Source organism: Hoplias malabaricus, chromosome Y (genome assembly GCF_029633855.1).
Source record: "Hoplias malabaricus isolate fHopMal1 chromosome Y, fHopMal1.hap1, whole genome shotgun sequence".
Taxonomy (NCBI): Eukaryota; Metazoa; Chordata; class Actinopteri; order Characiformes; family Erythrinidae; genus Hoplias; species Hoplias malabaricus.
Genome location: NC_089820.1, coordinates 54,345,433 through 54,362,579, shown reverse-complemented (window position 1 = coordinate 54,362,579; position 17,147 = coordinate 54,345,433). Strand labels below are relative to the sequence as shown.

At 44.3% G+C, this 17,147-nt stretch overlaps 1 protein-coding gene across 3 annotated transcripts in view; it reads right to left on the bottom strand.

Annotated features, from left to right (window-relative positions):
* LOC136678368 (leucine-rich repeat-containing protein 4C-like) overlaps positions 1-13,336 on the bottom strand; it is a 50,958-nt gene extending 37,622 nt beyond the window's left edge. For 2 of the 3 annotated variants that reach the window (XR_010796477.1, XM_066656409.1), the window contains exon 1: positions 1,090-1,493. The gene's annotated coding sequence lies outside the window, so the exon portion shown is untranslated. Of the gene's footprint in view, positions 1-1,089; positions 1,494-13,279 lie in introns of those variants that run through there. The other variant, XM_066656411.1, reaches the window with a different exon arrangement.
* Positions 13,337-17,147: the final 3,811 nt, after the last annotated feature.

Genomic DNA, 17,147 nt, shown 5'->3' with positions numbered 1-17,147 from the left:
TTTTTACTTTCCTATGGGAGATCCTTGAGCGCAGCCACAGTGTCCAAGCAGCGGATGCTATGGCCTGACTCAAGGACCACCCATATATGGATACAGGAAAGAAAAAATCTCCCAGACAACACAGTACTCAGCTGGAAGGGAAAGGAAATGAAAGGACACTTTTCTTAAGACGGCTCAATTGCAGTCTGAGTTTTAATTGAGATCTCGGTCAAGTTTCACATTATGGACTCAACCCTTGTTTCTCCTTACTCTCTCCTGTGTCTCGTGTGTCCTATTGCTCTGGTGCCATTTCTCCTCAGGGATCGTAAGAGGATTTTGTCTCCTGAGCTGTTAAAGAGCAACGTTTGAGCCATAACCTTTTCCCTTGGGCTCTGGGAGGTGAAATATTAAAGACACACTGCTTGGCCCTGTATGAGCTGCCACCCTGTGCTATGCTTCTCAGAGTTACAGTCCAAAACCCTGTGTAAGAGGTGGGATAACATGTCCGGGGATGCGACCCACAGTGCAGTTCTTTCAGCGAGAAACAAACTCAATGCCAGCTGCTCTCTGGACACCTCTCACATCCTCTGCTTTATTAGAGGCAGTGGAGAGGAGACGCCGGAGACGATAGGCTCTCTCTCTCTCTCTCTCGCTCTCTCTCTCTCTCTCTCGCTCTCTCTCGTCTTTGCGAAAGCCTCCACATGTGAACAGAATATGAATGACCCAACGCCATATTCTAGCAAAAAGTAACGTTAAGTGGAGCAGCAGAGGGGGAGGGGGGCTCTCAATTCAACCAGAGCAACAGCAACCAAACCTCAGCTCCACACACACACACTTGATAGATAGATAGATAGATAGATAGATAGATAGATAGATAGATAGGAAAATGAATAGATAAATAAAATATAGATTATATAAATCTAAGTAAAATAAATACAAAATAGATAGATAGATAGATAGATAGATAGATAGATAGATAGATAGATAGATAGATAGATAGATAGATAGACAGACGGATAGATGGATGGATGGATGCTGCATGGACACTGTTGCATGAAAGTCGTAATGAAGTGGGGGAAGATCTGATCCTGATCCTGATCAGCTACTTACACATTCTGTTTCTTTCCTCTGAAGCGAGCGGAGAGCGATGGCTGTGGAATATGTAGGGTCCACTGCAGCCTCAAGTTCATGTAAAATCCACGCACGATCCCGAGAGCGGGCACACGCGCACTCTGCGTTTTTATCTCACTCTTCCCAAAAACATCCAAGCGCAGAATTTCAGCAGAATGTGTGCGGGGTCCTGAAAACGCAACGCAGCCTCCAATCCACAGCCAGAGAGAGAGGGAGGAAAGGGAGAAAACAGAGGGAGAGATGGATGGAGAAAAGAAAAGAAAGAGAGCAAAGAGAGGGGAAAAAAAACCCCACGGGGGTTAAACAGCCTCCCTGCTGCTGTATTCCAACGGGAAGAAGGAGAAATCCAGCAGTTATTAGAAAGGTCCCAGTGAATTAGAGCTCAGCGCTATCCTCAGATCAAACCCAAACGCGTGTGTGTGTGTGGTGTGTGTGTGTGCTGAGTTTACACAGCGCTGCTTCCACACACACACTCACAGACTGAGGCACACACTTCAGCTCATGCCTGAACTGCAGTGTCTCTCCTCCTCCATTTAAACAGACTGGAATCAGGCTCAGACTCGTTCATTAAGCTACAACAGAAGACGCTCCGGTTTACGCACGGAATTACGCACGTTTCCGCGCCGTTTCCGTCCGTATGAAGCCCACGACGTCCAACTCTTGAGAGTCACTCAATCATTTCCTGTCAGTCAGTGGTTTTTGATTCAAACTGCAGCGCTCTCTCTCTCCCTCTCCCTCTCTCTCTCTCCCTCTCTGCCTTATGCAGTGCTCTGTGTAAACCATAGAAATATAAAAGAAAATGGCCTGAAAACGATCTTTAAAACGCGTATGAATCGCCTCCGTCCTCAGAGAAACACCGCTTTCCTTCAGCCTCCTTCACATCTGCTGCAGTTGCTCAAGCTCCTGGCTTTCAGTAGCTTCTCTCGGCCACTGCGCATGCGTTAAACTGCCAGCGATTTACAGTCGTTTGCAAAAGTTTGGACACCCCCTGGGCGAACGGACATGAGAATGTGGTTAACACTAAACTATATTAAGCATAAGATGTTCCACAGCTTTTGTATTTCCTCTTTTACTGTGTGTCCAAGTCCAGAGGTGTGTCCTCGTCAAATCAACACGTCTTTTTATTTTACCAGGGGGAGGATGGCAAGCTTTTGCCTTCATGTGTTATGTATAAACTTGCAGAGTAACTGAAATAACAGCAAACTGCACATACAGCCTTTACAAAGACACAGCAGAGAGGGACACCGCAGGGTGAGATGTACAAGGGAAGTGGATTCCACAAAACACAAACAAACTACCGACAATTCAACAATACTCCAGCAATGACAAGTAACAAGAATAATGTCTCACTAATTGGGGTGAACGCAAGGCTTTTATGGAGTCATTTGCAATGGCACCACCCCCTTTGCTTCTCTCTAATGATGGATGGGAACTATTGTGAATGCCACAATATACATAAAAGACAACATTTAATAATAATGTCAGGTGGTGTGTGTGTGTTTGTGTGTGTGAGTGTGTGTGTGTGTGTGTGTGCCCATGTCTGACTAAAGTGGGCACAATGATGTAGGATTGCCACCTACTGGCATGGCTCAACTCACTCAGTATTCTGCAAGTGAATGCCTGAATCACCACGAGATTCAACATTTCATTTCTCTTTCAGCACAAAAACACTGCAGACTTTATTACTGCACAACATTACTTATTACTGTGGACGGGTTTGACTAATGTTTGAAGAAAGAGAGAGGAAAGATTGGGGGTGGGGGGGGGGCGGGGGGAGAGATACAGACCGTTCATTTATTTAATTTGAATGTCAGTTAAAGGCAGTGTAGATGATTCTGGAGCCTGTACAAAACCATAAACGGTAGAGCATATACACAAAGGTACAGGCAACCAATCAGAATGCAGCTGGCAGAATCCTGACAGTGAGGCCAGCTAAACTCACTGAAAGTATCAGACACTGTGTGTAGTGTAGTGGAGCACCTGTGGCTGAGACTACGTTGTTACCCACCTATGCAACGTCCACTTCTCTTTTCATGCTTTTCAGTTTCATGAAAAGCAGAGAAATATACATACAACAGAATAAATAATCTAAAGAGATATTTTCTCACACATCACACCCAAAAGACACAATGCAGTTAATAACAAATTTATTTGTTCAGTCCACTGAGGGACGCCAAATGAAGGGCAAAGTTGAGACAATTCTAATGGCCTGTGACTGACAGCGTCCCTAAAAAAGAACATTGGGTGGTGGGGCCCAAACTGATTATCTTTACATAGGCCAGAGTTTCCCTTCAATCATTGGGCGCAAGGCAGGAATACACCCTGGAGGGGGCGCCAGTCCTTCACAGGGCAACACACACAGTCACACATTCCCACCTACAGACAGTCACCCGGAGGAAACCCACGCAGACACAGGAAGAACACACCACACTCCTCACAGACAGTCACCCGGAGGAAACCCACGCAGACACAGGGAGAACACACCACACCCCTCACAGACAGTCACCCGGAGGAAACCCACGCAGACACAGGGAGAACACACCACACTCCTCACAGACAGTCACCCGGAGGAAACCCATGCAGACACAGGGAGAACACACCACACTCCTCACAGACAGTCACCCGGAGGAAACCCACACAGACACAGAGAGAACACACCACACTCCTCACAGACAGTCACCTGGAGCGGAAATCGAACCCACAACCTCCAGGTCCCTGGAGCTGTGTGACTGCGACACCTACCTGCAAATTGTATTCTTCTTCTTGTAGTCTTCGTTTTTTAAAGTGTATTTATTTTGTGTGTGTGTGTGTGTGTGTGTGTGTCAGTGTTGTGTGATTAGTATTTCTAGCTACAACCTCAAGAAAACTAGCCCCTGTCCAGTCACTACAGAACAGAAGAAAACACAGAAATGGTGAGATACACAAGACACACACTGATGTGCTTTCTTCACAGAGCAGCTCTTTGCTCCCTTTCATTACAAAGACTCCTGTTCATCCTTTTCGTCAGCACTCCCCTTCCCTTTCAAGAGGAAAAAGCATCATATACTGGCCACAGGCTGCAGTACATCCAGAGGGGATCTACCTATATTCAACTCCAATCACAGGCCGATTCATAGATAATGAATGTGTTTCTCGTGAGTTGATTTCTCTGGCCGCGTCTCCTTTAGTCGTCCCTGTGCTGATGCCACTCTCATACCTGAAGTGTTTACAGAACAACAGAATAACCCTGTTATGTCACTACAAATCATCTCTCCAACACTTTAAAAGTACAAACAGTGCCTCAGACTCACCTCTCATAACTCCTTTCTGTCATTGTCTGCCGGAGACCGCCGCGTAGTCGGATGTATCTGGACAGCAGGTGAGGACATACTCTCTGACTCATGGTGCCTTCCATTATACGCTTTTCTCTTTGACCACATTAACCGACTGTAGGTTTCAACTCCCTTTGGTCTCGAATCAGACGCCTAGTTGTAAAGGTTTTTTCCCCTCATTTCCCCTTGACATCATTTGCTCAGACTTTTCTCAGGTTTTTGATGGTGAGCCCAGAGTAAAGCAGCCCACATTGACTCAGATTAGTGCAATTTTCTCTCCTCGGCTGAACAGATTGCAACATGGATCTCAAAACGTACTGTTGCTAGGTGGAGCTGGGCAGCAGAAATCACCCAAAAAAATCATAATAAATCAGGCATCAGGTTAAATTCAATTATATTGATATCAGTTTGATTCAGGGTGGGCCCAGGCTGCATAAGAAACTACATTTCCAATGAGAAGTATAATAAATCATATAAATATACATTCATGCAAGATTGTTAAGAAACCACTGCTGAGAAAAAAGGAAATAGACAAAAAAAATTGTAAATCAAGCAGCTCTGGTTTCCTCCCACAGTCCAAAAACACACGTTGGTAGGTGGATTGGCGACTCGAAAGTGTCTGTAGGTGTGAGTGAATGTGTGTGTGTGTGTTGCCCTGTGAAGGACTGGCGCCCCCTCCAGGGTGTATTTCCACCTCGCGCCCAATGATTCCAGGTAGGCTCTGGACCCACCGCGACCCTGAACTGGATAAGCGCTTACAGATAATGAATGAATGAATCAAACAAAGAATCAGCCAAAGATCTCACGACAATGAACTGGCCGTCACAGAAACCCAACCCTCAACATCCCTGAATGCATTATGGGATTTCTTGGATTGTCAAAAACCAGAAAATGCAACTTCTAGGACCGAACTTTCCAAGACGTCTAGACGTCTTTGAAAATCGGACACTCTGTATTTTAAGGAAAACTGAGAGCTGTTTTCAGCTGCCGTCGCCATCGCTCAGCTACATAAAAAGAAGGTGTACACCTCCACATTATACAACAACAAGGGGAAGTCCAATTGCAGGCCACTGCTGCCAAACCCACTTAACTGCCACACTTGTCAGCGCTTGCTGGCTTGTCCCAGGTATTTTGGTGAAGTTGCCAGCTTTGTGACGTGTGTTACATGACACAGTGATGACAGGTCTATTGCACAATTGGTTGGAATGTGTTGGACAGTGAAAGTGTACTGGATCCAGATCTACGTCTAACTCAGCAAAGCTAGAATAAAGAAATCATAGGCTTACAACCACAAGCAGGAGGGGGACCAGACCATTCAGAAGGAAGGCACAAAAGCTCTGAAGCAGGAAGGTAATTATCGGTAGGGGTAATGGTTATGAAACTGATAACACTTTTATCTTATAACATTGGGGATATATTTTGGCAAGAATTTTATATTTCTACGAATGAAGATTCAAATTAATTATGCTTCAAAAGTAAAGCAGCAGTGAGAGCAGCGAATAAAATACTGGACCTTCAGGATGAATGGCTTGGCGACTGGCTGACTCACCTGATGGATGGATGGACAATACGTAAAGCCCTGAGTCTCTGGAGGGCCTGACTGAGTTGATTGTGATGTGGTGGTGATGTGTGAATCTAGTCTTGATCTCCAGAAGCTCTCAGGTCTCAGAGGAACAGGCCTTTCTGAATGTGACTGGTGAGAATGTGGTGTTACAACGCTCCATACGCAGCCCACCTCCACCGGTCACAACACATTTCACCTTGTCCACCGGTCTGAGCCGGCAGCTAGCATCTGGCCTTGGAGGAAATTCCTGGGAACTTCAATAAGGCTGAGCGGATTGTTTCTCCACAGCTACTTAGACTGACATTCAATAATTAATGCTGTCCCACTGCTCTTGTTTTTTTTGGTCTCATATACTTCAGTGTTCATCCAATCCCAAGAAGAAGAAAAATCCATATGATGAAGCCCACGCAGAGAGCAAAGGCTGAGTAGCTTCCACTGAACTCCTCAATGCCTGGTGATCCCACAGAGAGCACAATGCCTTCCAGCACACCCTGAACTGTGAGGATCAAGTCTTTTACCACTAGGCTATATTTAGAAGCACCAGAATCCCCTGAGTAGATTGTTATTGAACGATCATCCTCTGTGGTTTCTGATGAGCCAGGCCACCTGGCTCCTTCAGCCCTTCGTTTACATCAGCAGGGGAATGTCCAATTATGCAACTTATATTTACTTTTGCATTCTCACCGCTTGCATATCCAAATTCAACCTGCTGGAGAAAGTTCCTTCAGGAAACGGTGGAAAAGACATGGTCAGCTTTTCTTTTTTTTTTTGCAGGAAATATTTCCACTGCAGCTGTTCAACAGCATGGCCTAGTTTTTGCTGAATGAACCAGTGCGCATTCAACCTAATGTGCTACTCACAAAATACATTGGTTGGCTGGTGTAAGCTAGCTGACACGCCTTGTTTATGTTGTACGGCCGTCTGCGCACACGCTGTGATTTGTCAAAAATATCTTTCATATGCTCAGACTTCTGGAAAGGCCGATGGGCCTTGGCTGCCATTATGTTTCATCGTGTTTCAGCAGAGTTTTAACACTGAGACTAAACATTGACAGCTGTAACACTACAGTTATCCAGTCATTCAGTGCAGCAAAGTTTGTGGAACCTGCTGAAGTAGCTTCTACTCTTCTGAGAATGGTTTAGATTAGATTTTGCAACATACCTGTGAGGATTTGCTAACAGTAAGCCATGGGAACCTTAGTGAAATCATGTTCTGATCTTGGATGATTAGTTCTGGAGTAGAAAGCTTGAGGATTGAGCTCCATTGTTCCATAAAACCCTGATGCTGGGGTGAACAAGGATATTTTTATGTTCATACGTGACTTTTCCAGTGTCCCATTTCATTAGCCATACTTATCTTTGGCGATTATACAGGTGAACACAACCGAAGCACCTCGAAGGAGCTGAATTAATGAAAGGTCTACAGAGTCTTGTCGTCTAGTTCCGTATAACATTTAAGGAATGAGCCACGCCTCCTTCGTAAACTTTTAAAAACTAGAGGCAGATTGAGTTAAACGCAGTCCCTGTCTGAACTTATTTTCTGCTGAAGTGGAACCGCTTAGAATTAATTACATCCCTTTGCAAGAACCGGAAGGATTTTCAGTGAAGAGGAAGCCTCTCTTTCCTCCCCTGCTTCATGCTTTTTCTGTTTAAGATCATTTTCTCATTATGTGGCCTTTCACTCCTGCATTAAAGCCAGTCACTGATCCAGCCAATTGTTTTGGGGATTACTCTGCCCTCCATGCACTGAGTACTAAGGGCATGACCAGTGCCAAATAGAGAAAGATTCCTCTACTCTGAAACGTCAATCTGGTGCATGGTTAACACTTTATTGTAAGGCAGGTGTCTGAATGATGCAGCATATTATAACAGATGACCAACTGGCTTTGTGTTGAACACTGTGACACACTGGAGAAGATGTGACACAACTTTATCCGTATAAAAGGTAAACTGAAACTCGGTGTACCTCAGGGCCAGAGAAAATGCTCAAGTCAGTCTGGGAAGCCATGTTGTAGTATCAGCATTCTGTCACAGTGAGACACTGAGTTAAAGTGTGTGTCGTATCATTTCCGAAGATGAATGACAACCTAATGTCAGAAAAAAAAGTCACTGTCACCTTAAAGAAACGGTAAGACAAGTGGACATCAGAGGGGTCCAGAGCAAAAACAACCCTTATAAAAAATTGCACATACTGGAACTAGCATTTAAAGGTCTACATCAGCTGCTTACGTAAGTTTCACGAACACTTCATGAATCTCTGCATCTTTAGTTAATTGTTCTTCAGAGTGGTTTATTAAACTGGGTCCAACATGAACTGTGTGGCTATTTCTTGGCACCGGTAGTAAACACTACTAGAAATCATTCAGCTGGAAGTTACTCTTGGCCTCAGAGGTTTCGCTGACTTGTCTAGAAGACAGATTAAAGACTTGTGGAGGACCACAATGATATTACATTTCTCTTACACAGGAGGTTAAGCAGGCGAAGACCGTGAAACACATTAAACCAGTGCCCACATCCAACAGATTAGAACAGAGGGATGAAGTAAATCAAAAGAGCTAAACAACTCATCTATAATTCATTTTAAGGGAGAACATATCATCCTGAAGAAGTTCAGGATAAACTTCAATGCTAGAGGGAAAAAAAAAGCTGCCAAAAACCTGGTGCGCTGCGGCTCTATCGTAACATTGCAAATATTTAGCAGCCTGATTAAAAACCAAAAGAACGTTCAAAGCAAAACCAGTATGGAATATTAAATACAGAGCAGCTTCCTCCAAACATATCCTCACGGTATAGTGGATGAAACAGACTGCAGGCCCCAGAGGGTCTGTGCATGGAGTTCAATTTGCTGAATTGATGTCTTTAAACTTTTGCATATGTGCTACATGCGCAGCATAATCAATGCCGCAGTTTGGAGATGCTATGAAGTTGGATAGAATTCCCTTCACAGTTTGTAGGAGACCTTCTAATGATTTTAAATTAAGATTTGGAGAATTGGAGAAAAAAATGAACTTGCCACTAGTTAAAGGCTAAGCAGCAGCTCTATGAAAGTGTCAAACAAATAAATACAGTGGAATTTGAGTTCCTAACTTGTGTTTATTGATAGTCAGAAAACATGTTATTTCTTACTAATTGAAGGAATAAGGTTTAAAAGACCGTTGGTCACCCCCCCCCAACGGTGTTGGGAAACCCTAATAGGCGTCTTGCCTTTGACGTAGATGGTGGACAACAACTCTAGAAGCTGCACTTAATTTAATGCAAAATGACGAAAAGGTGTGTTGTTTTTGGCTGCAATCATTCAATGTACAGTGGGACATCTGTGCACAAATGGCCCAAAGATCAAAGATCAAACAGGCACTTTGGAAAGGACCATACGCTCACTCCGTTATCTGTAGCTCATTTCACTGGCGCTTTTCCAACAATATGGGCATGTAAGGACACCAACGAAAGGTGTTGAAGAGCCTCTGTAACATGGAGGTAAACAGGGTAAGGACACTCACTTCGCCTGTTTTAGTTGGTGTTAGTTAACGTTAGCTTGACTTGCTAAACTCGGTGGCTCAGATTATACTCGGCTACGTAGCTGCATTACGGAGGTTTATAGTGTCGGATGAATTCGAGTTCGACTTCGATCACATTTACAAGAATAACGGTACCTCTACATTTGAGTTTAGCTTATTGCTAGGCTATTGTCATGAATAATGTTGGTTATTTAGCTAGATACTGTCATAACAGTCCGTCATAACGGTGTTTTACCGCAGCTGTTGTCCACCAGTGACGTCACGGTTGCGTTCAAGAATTTCCGTAGTGAGCTCTGGTTTTAATAAAACTGTCAGTTTTAAAGCAAATTAAGCTGCTGTTTTCATTTTAGTTCATACTTATATATGTCAGTAGCTAAAATAATGTAAAATATTCATGGAGGTCCATTAAGTGGTGCTTAGCCTTTAAGGTTATTGTTATTGTTATGTTGTATTGTCTTATGTAGCACCTTGGTCCTGGAGGAACGCAATTTCGTTTCACTGTGTACTGTAAACACTTGCTAGAAAGTAGAAAGATAGGGTTAGCTGAAATAACGTTAGCATGCCTGCAAAACGAATGAGTGCCTAATGAGCAGAGGTTCCATATTTACAGACAGTAGTTACTGAATTTGTATCATGGTACCTCCCTGGACTGTACCATTCTAGCTTGTTTCTACTTCTCCCCCACAGTTCTCAGGCAGGAACCTACCCATAAGATTAAGTCTAGCACCCTGCTTCTTTATCGGAAGTAAGTCTTGACAGGTCTGCCAACAGCCATAAATGTAAATGTCTGGAGTTTATTTTGTGCAGAGTGTGACTTTGGAGGTCTATAGCAGGACAAAGGCCCTGCTGGATTGCTCAGAGTGCACAATGGCATTGTGGCAGGATATGAATTTCTTCTAAAGGATTTAGAGGCCTCTGAAGAAAGAAGAAGTGTGTGATGAGGAAGAGACAACTGAAGGGTAAACTGTGGCCTCTCTGTTGGTTTTGTGGCACGGCCGACAGCATCTGGGCAGGTCTCAATCACGCTTGACACTTCCTGAGGCGCGGTCCCTCGGCTGCCCCTTGAGATCTCTCTTTGCCTTGTCTTATCTGTCAGCTTTCATTACAGCCGCCCAGCCCCCTGACCTTTCCCATGTAGCGTGGGGACGAGGGGGATAGAGGCCAAATGAAATCAAGAGGAACCCGGAGAAACAGATGGAATTTACTTTGTCTATACTATCTTCCCACATTGGCTTTCTTTGCACCGAGCCTGAACATCCCTTTGAAAGAAAATATTAAGCATCCTTGGTCAGAGTGAGATTACAACAATGGAAGGTGAAAATGAACGCTATTCTGTATGCTAGACTCGCTCAAAGGTGTGAGGCACAACATACACATTAGCATATCAGTTCACACTATTAGCCGAAGTGTGGGCAAGACAGGGCTAGAGGTGTAATGAAATCAAGAAGAACCTGTTGAAGATGATGGAATTAGCTTTGTTTTTTTGGAACTAAACTGTGGCTAAACCTAAACATACACTCCTAAAAATAAAAATACCCAAAGGATCCATTGACTCTGAGCACACTGAGTCATTATATCATATTGAAGAATGCATAAGTACATTAAGAGAACCTTTCAATGGACTCTTCAATCTTTAATGACTCTCTAAGGTCAAAAATATTCCTGGGCAATTCCTCGAAAAGAGAAGGAGTGTTATCCCAATGTGCCTCAGTCTACCACTGTGGTGACTTCTGGCTTCCAAGTTATTCTTTTCTGTTTCTATTAGGCAAATCTGGTACCTGGGACTGGGTAATTTTTAACTACCTGCTCACTCGTAGTTCCAAGCTAGCAGAGTAGGGACTAAACCATGATGTGTATACCTTGTAGAGCACTGACTGGCCAGAGAAAGTGGTCACCCTATGCGACGCAATGCAGACGACCAGCACAAACTCGCCATCTGTGTAATCTCCAAGCTACAGCAGAGATCCCATTTGTTATTTTTCAACTCACAACTGCAGCTCGTAAAGTGACGACAACGTCTTTTGAAGAGGTTCAAATGTTCATTGGCTCAGTGGCTGATGAAAGAATCCAGCAGGAGCTAGATGGTGCTAACAGGAATGAAGAAACCCTACTGATCTGTGTGAACTGATGCAGAGAGTTGTGTTCAGTCCCAGACAACAATGAAAACAACGCATGAATACACAATGAGTAAACATTACTTAACATTACCGCTGCCATTGTTGTGCTTTTCAAAGCCCACTGTGTACAATTGGTTGAAAACCCTTGAAAACTGTTCTCCAGATTTTATGTTGCTTTAGAATACATCACTCTTATTCACTTTGCTGTTGGATGTTTCAGGGATTGCAGAAACATTGAATATTAATGTCTGGTTTAACGAACAGACAAACAAACAGATAAATAACGACAGACTGGCAGAGATGGACTGCTGGCTGTTTTGCTTGCTTGGTTATTTTTTGCTGTTATTAGTTTAGAAGAGGGAGAGATCACAGAGGGAAAACAGGTTTGGTTACAACTGTGTTGGAGAGCCATGTCACGATGATTGGGGAAGGTGGGGCTATGTCGAGTACCTATTAAGATAATTATAAGATGTAGGTCTCGCTCAGTGACAAGTGGGGGCATGTCCATCCAGGTTTTTCACCTGTTCCCCAATGCTTAGGACCACCACAGAGCAGGGATGATTTGGGTGGGTCATTCTTATCGCTGCAGAGATGCTGACTCAACAGTGATGTATTGCTGCAGGACAAGTGGATCAGACACAGCAGTGCTACTGGAGTTTGTTCAATTGTGCCCATTCACTCTCAGGAATTGAATTAATTCAGGAGTTAGCTGGATAATTTTGGTTGGTGGACTATTCTCATTCCATCAGTGACAGTGAGTGGTTTTAAACTCCAGCAGCACTGCTGTCTCTGATCCACTTCTACCAGCACAACACACACTAGATAATCATTCATCACCCAAATCCTATCTGCTCTATGGTGGCCCCGTGGGGGTCCTAGCACTAACCACACCGTCTATAGGTCCTGCTCATAAAAGCAAAGGGAACATATGTAAATGAAAGCACATCCTTAAGCTCCAATGTGCACCATCTGTTCTCCATAAGCCAACATTTTTCTTATTAAGCCCCACTGCAGATCTCTCTCAGATCTGTGCTCTCTGATTTTTGCTCTCCCCGATGTTAGATTTTCAAGTGGTGGTCCTGTTAGTGGCCCACTCTAATTACTAACCATCTCCGAATTGTGAAGTAGATGAGTTGATTAGCTTGATTATGACATTCATTCCCTATTGAGTCATTCTGATGAAGGTGAATGCCCCTGAAGATTGGATTTTTGGGGGGGCTTAGACAGACCTCATTATTTCAACCAGACGAACTATTTCATTAAATCACAATTAGCCATTATTTCAAGCATCCGAATGATGATCTGATAATGTCTGTATCCCTTTATACCAACGCAACCAAGATTAAAGATAGTAAACAAGAACAAGAGAAGATACAAATCTCTTCCCAAAGTCCCATGCACTAATTATCATTTACATGCAAATGAATTTGATGTAAATCCTCATGGGTGTTCTTCCATCACTTGGCAGCTGAGATGCCATTTGACGGAAGCATAGTAAGAAAAAATGCAATGCTTTTGGAAATATAAATGTGACTTCTCTTGGAAAAGTCTTGCCTACATTGAAGGGGAGAGATAATAATACAAGAACAACAACGAAAAAATTGCTCAGCAGGCCTCCTTCAACCCACTAAAATAGAGTGCAATAAATCATTGAAATTCTTACTTCAGGGCATGGATCATTCTCCGGACACTTCTTTCTGTATCACTCCTTCTCCCTCCCTCTCTCACTCTCCCACTCCCGCTCTGTCTCTCTCAAAACAATCCAGGTACAGTAGCCCATGAAACTTTCATCCGCAGCGGTCTGCCTTTTATCAGCTGTATCCCCAGGCAATGGAGGCATAGCAGATGGCAGAGAGAATCAAACAATGCTTCCCCCCAAAAAAAGAGCAGTCCTCTTGTGACTCGCCTTTACAACTGGAGACAACAAGAGCGCCTGTCACTGAGCCACACTCTCGTCCTCACGTATTCCCAGTCTGGGCTTAAAGGAGAAGAGAAGGATAGGTAAAAAGAAAGAGAGCGCTGTATTCCCAGAGTCTGATTCGCTGTACGAGGTGAGGCATGCTCCTGCCTTCTGGCTCGCCCAGGAATGTACCACTAAGGAGCATCCATTGCTGCCTCCTCACCGATAAATGACATTGTGCTGCATTGCATTGTGCTCTGTCCCACATCCTCCAACCCCCACACTCCCTCCACATCCCCCCTCGCTCCCGCACACGTGAGGAGACCAGAGCTGAGTCTAGACTACAAATCAGCTCCACAGCCCATATCTCTCCAAGACAACCACCGCTTTCAGCCTCTCGTCCAAGACTTTGCAGCTTATGTGGAGAATTATGTGCGCCGTCCAAGAACAAGCCTGCTCCTTTAATACTGGAATATTTCATCGGCTGCAGGTGCGACACTTGGGTGCTTCCAGTTCTTTTCCAGAGATTCAAATCTCTGAAATGCTTTTAAAATTATGTTTCTTGTTAAAAAAAAAACTTTTATTTTTGGTGGTAACCTTTTAAAGCCCTCTTCCTTTTACATTTGCATTCGGTTCATAAGTGAAACATTCATTCATTCAAATTCTGTAGCAGCTTCATCCAGATCAGGGTCATGTTGGACCTAGAGCCATCCAGGACCCCACCCTGGACAAGGCGCCAGTCCAACACAGGGCATCACACACATTAACCCAGTCATTCACACACTGACACCTGTGGGCAATCCACTTACCAACATGGATTTTTGGATTGTGTGAGGAAACCAGAGAAGACACAGGAATTGAACCCACAACCATAGGACTCTGGAGCTGTTTGGTAACCACTCTATCTCCCCATTAAACTAATATCTACACTTTACAAATTTACAATTAAAGTGTGTGATGTTATGGTTATGACCTTTCCGCATTTATTTCATCAAAATGCCAAAATTCTTATTTACTTAACATTTACTTGTGACTTGTATCCATTGTCAATTCTGCCCACTTGCTATCAGAGTCTCCTCTAATTTGGGAGAGCGAAGGCTAGGACACTCTTCCTCTGATAACATAACTAAAGCTCAACACTCTTGGAGGAGATCACTAACTTCCCTGCTCTTTTATATCAACTAAAAGACCCTTGCACTGGCGAGTACTGTCCCGAGGGATGGAACTGAGATGGAAGGCCATCCTGCCCACCCAGAGAGAGCGAGGCCAATTATGCTCTCTGGGACTCTTGAGCTTGGATTCCTGACGCATCGCTGGGGATTGAACCACTCTTCCAAAGACAGGTCCAATGCTTGGACTGTTTCACCACTGAGGAACCCCCATGGTAGATCTCTCTAATAAACTGACACCTTGGTGTATTCTCTTTCCCATCTGGAGTCCTAGTGTTTTGACCCCTGAACCGCTAAGAGTGCTATAACTCTGCCGTGTGGTTGGTCATGTCTCCGGAGAACATCTACTGAAACTAACTATCTGCCCTTGCCTGGCAAATGCAACCCTGCCACTATAAGCACTTCTTGAAATGGATTAGGTTCTGAGAGAAGACACAGCTCCACCAGCTCGACTGACCAACCAGTGTGTGAACTCACTCACTGCTTTCCTTTGGCCTCTTTTGAAATAATACGAAAGCCATGTGATATGCTCATCCATCACGCGTAGGACTGACTGGGGGAGCGACTCCCTGGCTGGGCTCTGAGGCTGGTGATGGATGGCCTCCTCCTCCTTTGCCTTCTCTGAGCTGCCAGCCTCTGTCAGGTCCCCCCTCTGCCATTGCGCCTAAATCAAGACACCGGCGTCCCCTATTCTTCCTCTAAGTCTGGACAGCGAAGGACGGCCCGCGGAGACGGCGAGAGGACACTTTCATCAATTAGATCAATCTCTATTGCGTCAGCGTTGGAAATTCAATATGAATAATATTGACAGAAATTGCCTAAGTGCAAATTCAAAATTAAATCAAAGAGATTCGGTCAGGCAGAGACCAAATTGTAAAGGAAATTGAGTAAAACTATTTGAATATGTTAACCCTAAGACACTGCAGTTCTTGGCAGTGACTGTGTGTCAGAGTACTACAGTCTGGTCTCCGACCCATATTGACTTCTTATTGACATAGGTTCCTGGATTCAGTAATGTTTCTACTTGGATTTGACTTGAACACAGCCCTATGGCATTCTTTACAGTTCTACTATATTTTTATTCTTTTAAATTAACAATGGAGAAGTGGAAAAACAGACTCACCGCAGAATTTAAATGGAATGTTTACGTGAATACATGATGGTTACACTTCTAGAGCACTTTCCTAAATCCATAAGGCACTTTACATTCCTTGGGACAATAAGGAAACCCCTTAACCACCACCAATGTGCACCATCCACTTGGAATTCAGCAGCAAATTCACACGGTACACTCACCATCCATCAGCTTTTAGGTAGAGATGAGATGTGAGAGAGTGATTAAGAGTTTATTTGAAGCTGGGGATGATCAGAAGTGGCCAATCTGGAAGACTGTAGAGAGCTCAAAAAACACACAACATGAGAAACATAAACCTGATGACACACAGGAAGTTAAAACTAAAGATTGCTTTAAAGCAGATTCATCTGTCTACATTAACTTTTGTCCTCCATCCTTTGGAGAAGGCTTTTTAGAGGACACTGTATGGACAGTTACAAAACCAGTACTGTAGGGTTCACCTGGAGCCCCGCAGACTGTCATTCAGCCAGTAGCCCATCAGCCAGCAGCATTCAGTTACAGAAACAGCCATGGGCCCACACCAAAACCATCAAAACCACCTCGCACACCAGCTCAGGCTCTTTTCTCACCAGAGAGGTTACGTTCCAAAAGCCAGTTTCAGTAACCGAGGATCAGAACGCCAGGGCCCCTGACCCCGTGCCACCCGATCCACAATGCACCAGACCCGGATTACTACCTCTCCCACAGGTGGTGGGCCCACGAGAGAGTGGACCCATGTTACTCCTTCGGGCTGAGCCCGGCCGGAACCCATGAGTGTAAGTCCGGCCACCAGGCGCTCGCCAATGAGCCCCTCCCCCAGGTCTGGCTCCAGGGTGAGGCCCCGGTAACCCGACTCCGGGCAAGGGAGGCTGTGTCCCTGTTCTTAACCTATTCATCTTGGTCTTTATGGATCACTCTTTGTCTGGCCCATCACCTAGGACCAATTTGCCTTGGGAGACCCTACCAGGGGCTATTGCCCCCAACAACATAGCTCCTAGGCTCACGCAGGCACGCAAACCTCAGGGATCCAGGGAGGGGTCTGCTGAATTAGTAAATGTAATTCTTTCATAACCAACTGTTCGTTATGTGATTTTGCAACTGAACTGTAAAACAAAATAGCACAGCGATAAGAACAGCAGACTCTTATGGAACAGAAGTAAAACACAGCTGAATGAATGCAGTGAGTAAACAATACTGAGCAATAAGTCTATTCATGTATGATACAGCATTATTATTAACTCTGTTTCACTACTTTCTATATAAGCGTGTACACTCATGACCCATAGAAATGTAATCTGAAGCAACCACAGTGACACGCCACCAGAAAAGAAAGCGAGTGTTTCTCATG